The following is a 10,197-nucleotide window of genomic DNA, read 5'->3' on the forward strand; positions in this document are numbered from 1 at the left end:
TTCATTTTCATTTTGCTTCTGGAAAGCTTTTTCAGTTTTCCAGGAATCTTCTCCTGTCTGCTCTTCCCAAGTACCTCTCATTGAGAACAAGGTCGAGCTTCTGTCACAAGATTTTCCATCAGGAAATTATGCCACTGGTGCAATTTTCATTGTGACTGTTTGTGCTGGTTAAGGGCAAATTTTGGGAGGAAATCTCCAAAAGGGGTCCGTCTAGAAAGCAAGTTCAAGCAGCCCCTCCTCCTACTAGTTCAGGAAAAGACTTGAGAAAAGTGGAAAAAACCCAGTTTATTTAACAAATAAAGTATTCACAACCACGAAAAATGAATAATATTAAATAAAACCTCTGACAGTGCTGAAGAGATGGCAAATTCAGAAAGTCCTTTTTGTGGGTTGTAGTTGACTCACTTCATGTCTTCTAAGTCCCTCTGCTGCTGGAATGCAGTGTCCCAGAGCTCGGGGGGCCACAGGTGTGAGCTGCTGCCGGTGTTTGTCTGGGTTTTCAGTCCAGAGCAGGTTTAAACAGTTCCAAGAAAAAGGAAAGTCACAGTCCAAAGAAACTTCTCTGCCTAAGCTAGCTAAAACCAAATTGCTAGACCTAGGCTGTGAAGGCACCGAGAAATTTCCAAATCTGGGCACTGGCAGTCCCAGCAAACACTAGATCTGGATGGTGCTAGAGTCAGAACCTGGAAATTTCCAAAATTTTAGATTTCTGTGCCAGTAATTCACTGGACTTGGGCTGTGCAGGCACCAGGAAATTTCCAAATCTGGGTACTGGGGCAGCAAACACAAGATGTGGGAGGTGCCAGACCCAGTAGCAGGAAGTTTGCCAGGTTTTGGATTTCTGTGCCAGCAAATTGCTGCACTTGGGCTGTGCCAGAATAGGGAAATTTTTGGATCAAGGCACTGGCAGTGCCAGCAAACCCCACATTTCAGGAAGGATGGGATCTGGACCCTTCCCTTCCCTTCCCTTCCCTTCCCTTCCCTTCCCTTCCCTTCCCTTCCCTTCCCTTCCCTTCCCTTCCCTTCCCTTCCCTTCCCTTCCCTTCCCTTCCCTTCCCTTCCCTTCCCTTCCCTTCCCTTCCCTTCCCTTCCCTTCCCTTCCCTTCCCTTCCCTTCTCTTCCTCAACAAGGTGCCAGAGGGGCTGGACAGCAGCCAGGCAGAAAGGGACCTGCAGGGACTGATGGACAGCAGGCTGGACATGAGCCAGCAGTGTGCCCAGGTGGCCAAGCAGGCCAATGGCTCCTGGCCTGGATTAGGAATGGCGTGGCCAGCAGGACCAGGGCAGGGATTGTTCCCCTGTGATCGGCACTGCTTGGGCAACACCTCAAGTGCTGTTTGCAGTTCTGGTGCCCCCAATTTAGGACATGGAAGAGGTGGAGCGTGTCCAGAGAAGGGCAACAAGGCTGGGGATGGGTCTGGAACACAACTCCTGTGAGGAGTGGCTGAGGGAGCTGAGGTTGTTTATCCTGGAGAAGAGGAGGTTCAGGGGAGACAAGGCAGTGTCAGGGCACAGGTTGGACTTGATGATCTCCATGGCCTGTTCCAGCCTTGCTGATTCTGGGATTCTTGAAAAGAACCCTTGGAGCAGTCGCAGGAGGAGCCCTGGGCCTCCTCTTCAGAAGCTCCAGCAGCCCAGGTTCTCCTGGCAGCCCCAAAGCCCATCCTGTCAGTCCTGCAGAGCCTCTGCAGCTTCTCCTCACTGCCCAGAAGACGGAGCCCCAGAGCCAGACAGAGCAGCCCAGATGTGCCTCCCTGGCCTGGGGTGTCCTTGGCAAGGGAGCAGCACCAGGCACTGCAGGAGCCTGCAGACAATTCCTGCAGGACTTGCAGGATGATCCTGCTGCCCTAGGGACGTTCCCATGATGCCAAATCAGGAACTGCAATGGGGAGTGGGGCCAGAGAGGAAAGGGCAAGAAGGAATGGGCTGTTTGCAGGGGAGGGAACAGGGGTGGGCAATCGGAAGAGTAAAGAAAGCAAAGGTGAAGCCAAGGAAATGCTCAGGACAGTTTGGGGGTAGCTGCCAGGCATCCCTGACTCGGAGCAACAGCGTCTGCAGTGGGACAGGAAACTCCCAGCTGATGGGAACAAACTTTCTGGCTGACGTCAGAGGCCAGGACAAAGCTGAGTGCTTTCCCTGGTGTCCCCCAGCCCTTGCTGGCCCCAGGGGCTGATGGCATTTGTGCTCCCTCAGGTTCATGTCCCCACACCAACAGCATGGGGGTGCTCCCTCTGCTCTGTGCAATGCAAACAGGGGCTGCTGAGCCAGTGCTGCTGTGTCTGTGCCTGCAAGGATGGGGCACCTGTGTGAGCTGGGGAAGAGGCCAGGGCTGCAGAGGGGGGATGTTGTTGGCAGCTCCATGAGGACGCTCTGGGACACTGCCCTGGGCTGTCCAGCACACTGGGGATGGATCAGCCCCTGCTCTGCTGCTCCTTCCCATCTCCCCCAGGGCCCTTGCAGAGCCCCAGCCATGCTGTTTGCCCCCAGCCTGCCCACGGCCAGCCTGGGCTGCTCACGGGGCTTTTCTGTGCTGAGCATTGGCCTGGGTGTGTTCTTGGGAGAGCCTGGGCAAGGAGCCTGGAGCCCCCAGGGCCTGGGCTGAGGCGTCAGCGCTCCCCCAGCAGTGCCCATGGCCTGTCCCAGCTGCAGCCCCGGCACTGCCACCCCCAGGGCTGTGCCCGGCCCTGAGAGCACTCAGGCCCTACAGATACACCAGGGCCACCAGGGCAGCCAAGGGAATCTAGATAGCCCTGGCAGCTTTTGTCTGGGAGGTACCATGGGAAAACCATATAAAGAATTTTGGAGGCGGATTCTCAATTTTTGCCATGGATGGCTGGACTTGAAAGGGTTTCTTTCAATGGGAAGAAAAGAACGGGCCCCCAGTGTTTTGAAGGCACATGAGGGGTGGCCCCCAAGAGGCCAAGGCCAGCCAGAGCTGTCTGTCCTGGCAGGTTTCATATGGGAATAATCCTCGGATATAATCCGATTTGGGGGAGGAATCCCAATTTCAGCCTTGAACCCCTGGAGGAGAAGGACAGTTCTTTCCCACAGGAAGGAATGCACAGAACTCCAGGGTTTCAGGGGATGATAAGAAGCAACTCTCAACATGCCAAGGCCAGCGGGACCAGTCAAGCAGCCTCCAGGAGGCCCAGCCACCCAGACCTGTTCCATGTTCCTGGATCCTTGGGGCCCTGCAGCATCAAAATTGCCCCTTGGTTCCATGAGGCCCTGTGGGATCACCACAGATCTTTGTTTCCATGAGGCCCAGTGATATAACAATGGTCTCCTTGGCTCTGCAGTGGCACAATGGCCCCTTGCTTTCCATGAGGCCTTGCAGTGTCCAAATGGTTTCCTTCTTGCCATGGGACTGTACAAGGCCACAATGGCCCCTTGCTTCCATGAGGTCACAGTGTCTCCAAATGGCCCCTTGGTTCTATTGGGTTCCCTGGGATCACAGTGGCCCCTTGGCTCCAGCAGGCCTGGATGTGTTACACTGGCCCCTTGCTTCCATGGGGACCCACAGTGTCCCAATGGCCCCCTGCTCCCATGAGGACCTGGGATGTCACGATGGTCTCATCGCTTCCACGAGGCCCTGCTGTTCCACAATGGCCCTTGAAGTGTCACAATAGTCCCAGTGGATTCCCCCGCTGGTTCACAATGGCCTCCTTTGTTCTGTAGTGTAACAATGGTATCCTTGGTTCCACCGTTAGAATGGCCCTGTGGTCTCATGGAGCCCCCACAGCCCCTTATGGAGCTCCACAGCCCTTTATGGAGCCCCACATTGTCACTTTAATCCCCTTGAGCCCATGAGGCCCTGCTGTGCTACAAGGACCCCTTGGTTATACAAGGCCCTGCAGTGTCACAATGGCCCCTTGGTTCCAGTGGTCCTGAAGTGTCCTAATGGTCTCCATGGTTCAATGAGGCCCCACAATGTCACAATGGACTTTTGGTTCCATGAGCTTTCGTACTGCCAACAACAGTCTCCTTGGTTCCACAGTGTCACAATGGACCCTTTGCTCCATGAGGTTCATTGGTGTAACATGGACGCCTTGATTCCATGAGGTTGTGTAGGGTCACAATAATCTCCTTGGTTCTGGGGCCCTGCTGTGGCTGCTGTGTAACAATGGACCTGTGGTACCATGAGGTTCCATAGTGTCACCATGGTCCCTTTGGTTCCACAAGGCCTTGCTATGCCACACTGGCCCCTTGGTTCCATGAGGTTCTGTACTGTCAACAATGATCTCCTTGGTTCCGCAGTGTCACAATGGACCCTTGGTTCCATGAGGAGCCTGGCCTCCCACAGCCCCTCACAGCTCCCCATGGCCCCTCACAGCCCCTCATGGCTCCCTCATAGCTCCCCATGGCCCCTCATGGCCCCTCACAGCCCCTCATGCCTCCCTCACAGCTCCCCATGGCCCCTCACAGCTTCCCATGGCCCCTCACAGCCCCTCATGGCTCACTCACAGTTCCCCATGGTCCCTCACAGACTCTTACAGAACCTCGCAGCTCCTTGCAGCCCCTCATGGCCCCTCACAGCCCCTCATGGCTCACTCACAGTTCCCCATGGCCCCTCACAGCTCCCCATGGCCCTTCATGGCCCCTCACAGCCTCCCACAGCTCATGGCTCCCTCACAGTTCCCCAAGACCCGTCACAGCCCCTCACTGTGGATGCTCTGGAAGAGAGAGAGAGAAACAGCAAGTGTTTCTCACAGCAGCATGTGAGAATTTTTAGGGTGTTGTAGGGATGTGATAACTTGTTAAGTATAAACAATCTGCAGGTGGTATTCTTCTACTTTGTCTTTCTGTTCTTCTCAAGGACAGTGTAATGTATTTTTGTTAACCAGCCAATCAAATAGAATAAATCATCTCACGCTATAAAAACCACAAGGTTCTCTTGAATAAAACCTTCTTTCACTCTCTACAAACTGCCTCCCGCCTGTTCCTGTGTCATTCTCGACTCAAGAGTGACACCTCACAGCAACTCATGGCCCCTCACAGCCCCTCACAGTTCCTCACAGCCCCTCACGGCCCCTCACAACCCCTCACAGTTCCCCATGGCCCCTCATGGCCCCTCACAGCCCCTCACGGCCCCTCACGCCCCCTCACAGCCCCAGACGCGGGGCGCCTCCCAGAGAAGGAGGAGTCGGGCCCTGCTTGTTTTCCTTTCATTTCAGTCCCTTCATTACAGCGACAAGTAAAAAAAGGCTGAAATGGAGCCTTTCCCCAGCGTTTTCCTCGGGGTTAACTGCGGGCTGAAGCTCTGTGCTGGCCCCGGCCCCAGCGCCACCATCCCTGCAGCCGCCAGGCCTTTGCTGTCCCCCCGTGTCCGTTCCCTGTCCCCGAGTCCCGCCCGGCTCTGGCAGCAGCAGCAGCCGCAGCGCAGGGGGCGCCGGCCCGGCCCAGCCGGGGCTCCCGGCCAGGAGCAGCAGCAGCGCCGGCCCCTTCCCACCTGCTCCTGCCTCGGCTCCCAAGGGCTTTTTCCAGCTCAATTCTGGAGCAGAGCAGCCAGCACCCACACACGGCCCTGACTGCTCAGGGCCTGCCTGTGCTGCCCCGAGCCAGACCTCAGAGGAAGAAAGGATCGGATTCCAGAGCTGTTTACAGCGCTGTTTTACTCACCCTGAGGTGGCAGCAGGAGGCTGCTGCTGCCTTTGCCTTGGGAATTGGGGATCATGGCTGCTCTTGGCCCTCTTCTGCTTGCCACCTGAATTTTATCCATGAAACTGCAAGTGCCACTTTCAGTTGGTGCTACCCACTGTGCTTTCATGACAGTGAAGTCAGTATTTTTGTTGCAGGCATAAAGATCAACAGATACTGGAATGCTCACCAACCTCAAGCTCTAAGGTGAGGGGAATTAAAGCCTCACAGGCCACATTTGCAGTGCTCATACACAGCCGTGTTGCTGGCGCTGATGAAATAGAATAAGCTGACAGAGGCCATCACAAAAATTGCCTCTGCAGTGTGGAATTAAACTAAAAAATCCACCAGGAGAAACAGAAACCAGAACTTCTCGACTCGCTTCATGGCTCCTTCCCAGCAGCAGGAAACAGAGATGCCCAGAGGTGTTTTGCAGTGCTGCTGCCCCCAGTTTACAGCCAGGCTTGTATTCCCTAACAATTCCTGGAACCACCTCCTGTTTTCTTAGCCTGGAACAGTAACAATGAAAACCTCACCAATGGCACAACTCCCCAGTCCACCAGCAAAAGAAAGGACAAGTTGTCAAGTTCTCCAAACCTTTGTCCTGCTTTGCTGCAAGAGTCCTGCTGCAGGCACAGTGTGGAAAGCCAAGAGAAGCCGCAGTTGGTGGAACATCTTGTAACAGGAGCTCGACCTCATTCTCCAGGAAATGTTTTTGAAAAGAGCAGACAGGATTACAGAGAAGATTCCTGGGAAACTGAATCAGCTTTCTAGAAGTGAAATGAAAATGGAAAGAAATAATGTGAAATGTTTTCCTCAATTTATTTCTGTGCTCCTCGTTTCCATCTTACACTACTTCTCCATGCCATTAATTCCACATGCATCTCACCTCTAAGATCAATGACTTAGCAAGTTTTAGACACTCTAAAATACCATGAGCTGCACAGTTTGCATTCCCCTGTTTTTGTTGGAAAGCAACGCTGGAGACACAAGTTCAGCGCTTGGAAGCCTGCAGGCAAGGAATGTGCCCAGCAAGTGCGTGACCCTCAGCAGGGACAATGCTCAGCAATCCTGCAGGCAGGGAATGTGCCCCAGCAGTGTGTGACCCTCAGCAGGGACAATGCTCAGCAGCGTTGCTGTGATCGGTCTCCACGGAACCATGCCAGGAGCAGCTGCTGAGCTCAGAAGCCATCGCAGCCCCTGCCCTGCTCCAGAGCCCCTTGGCAGGGTGGGCTCCTGCCCTGGCTCCGTGTGCCAGGAGCTGGCAGCGCTGGGTGCAGGGAGCCCAGGGAGGGCACAGAAACGCTGGGTGAGAAATGCTGGGGCACAGCGAGATGGGCGAGTGCAGCCGGCCAGGGCAGAGGAGCAGCACGCACAGGGGGCACAGCCTGCAGGACAGATGGCCAAGGGGAGAAAACAACAAACTTCTCAGGAGGGTGGAGAACAAACTTTTAGTTGGAAACTTAAGAGAATGAGGTACTTGGGAAATCTTAAACAAACAGCATTGAATTACAGTAAATCACTTGACAAAGCACTGACTTCACAAACTCTAACCTGTCCAACTTCAAGTTATACAGATTTTGAGAAGAGGAAGTCAGGAGAAGAGAGAGAGGGAGAGAGAGATCCACAGTCAGTCTTGGATCTCAGCTGCTGTGAGCTCTGGAGCCGTGGGACGTTTCAGTGTCACACCTGTGTCACAGCCTGACCTGCTGTGGTCCCTCTCACAGGTGGGGTTTTCGGGGTGCCAGGGGCTTGGCAGCCACTTTGCGGCTGCACCAGAGGCTGCAGTGGCTGGGGTGGGGCAGCGACCACCCCACCTATGCAGAACTCTCCCTGCCCCCAAACACACACTGGAGATGTCTGGGGCCGTTCATCATTTCTCTGCTCTCCAGCACCGAGGCAACAGACTCTGGCTACAGCTCTGAGATCACGCCCAAGGCAACCACCCCTGGCAATGGCGCTCCATGGAGCTGCTCTCAGGAACGCCCCCAAGAGCTGGGGAGTGCCCCAAAACTGCCTCAGAAATGTGAGATACCTCAAAATCTCTTCAGGAATGTAGATTATTAAAAAATTCACTCAGTAATGGGCTCCCCCTCCCTTCATCATCCCCAAACTTTGGCTGTCTCATTCCAGACCCTAACCCACCTCCCCATTCCCAACCTCAACACATCCCACCCCTCCTGGACATCATGGCCACCTTCCCAAGCCATATTTCCCCCATTTTCCACCTCCCAAACTCCATCCCACCCATCCTGCCCCGCCTAATGCCCATCTCAACCCTCCTGATTTGAAGCTCACTTTGCTCAATCCCCTTCCAACCCCATTCCACACCAAAGAGCTGTGGAATCGAGGAAATTTGGGGTGGGATTGAGTAGTTTTCAGTGGCATTAAGATGACAGATTGAATCCTCTTGTCTCTTTCAGTGCCAAGAAAGGGAAACAAGTACACCAAATACCCCCAAAACACCCAAATTCTCCCAGTTATCTCCCTGAATCCCAGATTCCCCTGAAACACAAGTAAAAAGTGAGGCTTTAGATGCCCTTGATGAATTTATTGATTTTTACCCCAATTTTCTCTGTTTTAAAGGGATGAAGATGAATCCAAAGAAAATTAGGGCCAAAACAAAAGAATAACCAGCCCAGTGTCTTCCCAACATGGATCACAGGGAATGTGGATCACCAGAACTCTGACCAACATGGGTCTTGCCATGGGGGATGAAGCTGGAGCAGTGCATGAAGCTCCTCCTGCAGTTGGGGCACTCACAGGGCTGCCCTTACCGATGACTCTTTTGGTGTCAGGTAAAGAACGAGCGCTGTGAGAAGCTCTTCCCACACTGGGGACACTCGTAGGACCTCTCCCCGATGTGGATGCGCCGGTGCCTGATGAGGGTCAAGTTGTGCTTGAAGCCCTTCCCACAGTCAGGACAGCAGAAGGGCCTCTCCTCTGTGTGAATGCGCTGGTGCAGGAGGAGATCGGAGCTGGTCCGAAACCTCTTCGGACACTGGGGACACTCATAAGGCCTCTCCCCAGTGTGGATGCGTTGGTGGGTGACGAGGGCAGAGCTGCAGCTGAAGCCCTTCCCACATTCCCCACACTTGTAGGGCCATTCCCCAGTGTGGATCATCTGGTGGCTGATCAGGTCGGAGCTCCGTCTGAAGCTCTTCCCATGCTCCAAACTGTTGCAGAATGGCTCTCAAGTTCAAACTTCCTTTAGGTCCCTGTTCGGGCAGCCATTTGTTGCAGAATGAGACCTTTGTCGGGGATGAGCCATTTGTCAGTGAGGGGAGACTTGGACACTCAATATGAGTGATAAGCAAGTTCCGTTTATTGAAGGGAGCATCAAACACTTATACAGCAAGTAATAAGCTTATGAATATTCTGTAAGCCAAGCGATCTATTGGTTAAACTATACCATCAACTCTTCCTCATTCTTTTGGGCCTACATTCCCTATTTCCCACGTCTCTCTGTCCACTTGTTATCATACCCAGCTAGGCCCAAGGACACGCTATCTTGCAGGTGCAAAACTCAAACTAACTGTGTTCGGTACTTTCCCAGCTCCTGGTCGGCTAACCAGCAAATGTCTACGTGACCTCTGTCATGTAGCCATTTCTCCACACTTACCAGTGAGCATTTTCAGTTCTGCCACCCATGTTTAGAGCAAGTTTTCTGTGACTCACTGCACCAGGTCAGTCCAAAGAAGAGCATTAGGAAGTATCCAGCTGTATTTTCTCTTCTTCCTTCTGTACTTGCTGCTTTTTTGAGCACTTTGGCTTTCTGAGCTCCCTCACATGTCTTGATCCTTTTCTGGATAACCAGAGGGATATCGGGATTCAATCCTGTCTCAGCTCTGAGGTCTGGCTTTTGAAGAGCCCCAGTCATCCTCTCCTACTCATCTCATCCTGGTCTTGGTGGAAATATTATGCCTTCATGGGATTGTTATTCAGCTTTGGGGCATTCTGGCACTGCTGTTCAGTGAAAGATTTTGAGACTTAAAAGATTTCCTGGTGTGGCAATGAAAATCCTCAATCCTAATGCTTGATGGGGTGTGCAGTTGCCTGAGTTGTGAAGCCTCCTGAAAAACATTGTTTGTTCTTTTCTCTTTGACTTTTCCTTGACTGTTTTCATCAACAGATTAGGAGGTTTGGGGATATCTTTTCAAAGAGAATTTCAATAAATCTCCTGTCTGGCATTTCAAAGGGGAACAGTGGTTTGGTTTTTTTTAACCAGCACCTGCTTACCATCCAATTAGCTAATTGCCTTTAATTAACCATAATACATTCCAGGAGAGCAAAATAACAAGGGAACAAAATCAAGTGGTGATAACTCTGTGACTGAACCTGGACTTCCCCTTTCCCAGGTGCAGGATTCTGGGTAACCCTTTGCTGGCCACTTTGAGCTCTGCCATGCAGTGCCTTGGGTTTCTGGGGAGGGGAAAGCATCCAGTCCCTCACCTCCAGGTTCACATCTGCAAATCCAGAGGCCAGTGGATATTTCTGTCCATGGGATTTACACACTGGATGCCCCATAGGATTCTGGTTGTGAGCTTTCCTCAAAAACATG

The 10,197-nt window shown here is 53.0% G+C and overlaps 1 pseudogene; it reads right to left on the reverse strand.

Moving 5' to 3' along the window:
• The window catches only part of LOC131093001 (zinc finger protein 850-like), a 364,742-nt pseudogene extending 355,455 nt beyond the window's left edge, over positions 1–9,287 (reverse strand).
• Between the last annotated feature and the right edge of the window lie 910 nt (positions 9,288–10,197).

Source organism: Melospiza georgiana, chromosome 23, assembly GCF_028018845.1.
Source record: "Melospiza georgiana isolate bMelGeo1 chromosome 23, bMelGeo1.pri, whole genome shotgun sequence".
Classification (NCBI taxonomy): Eukaryota; Metazoa; Chordata; class Aves; order Passeriformes; family Passerellidae; genus Melospiza; species Melospiza georgiana.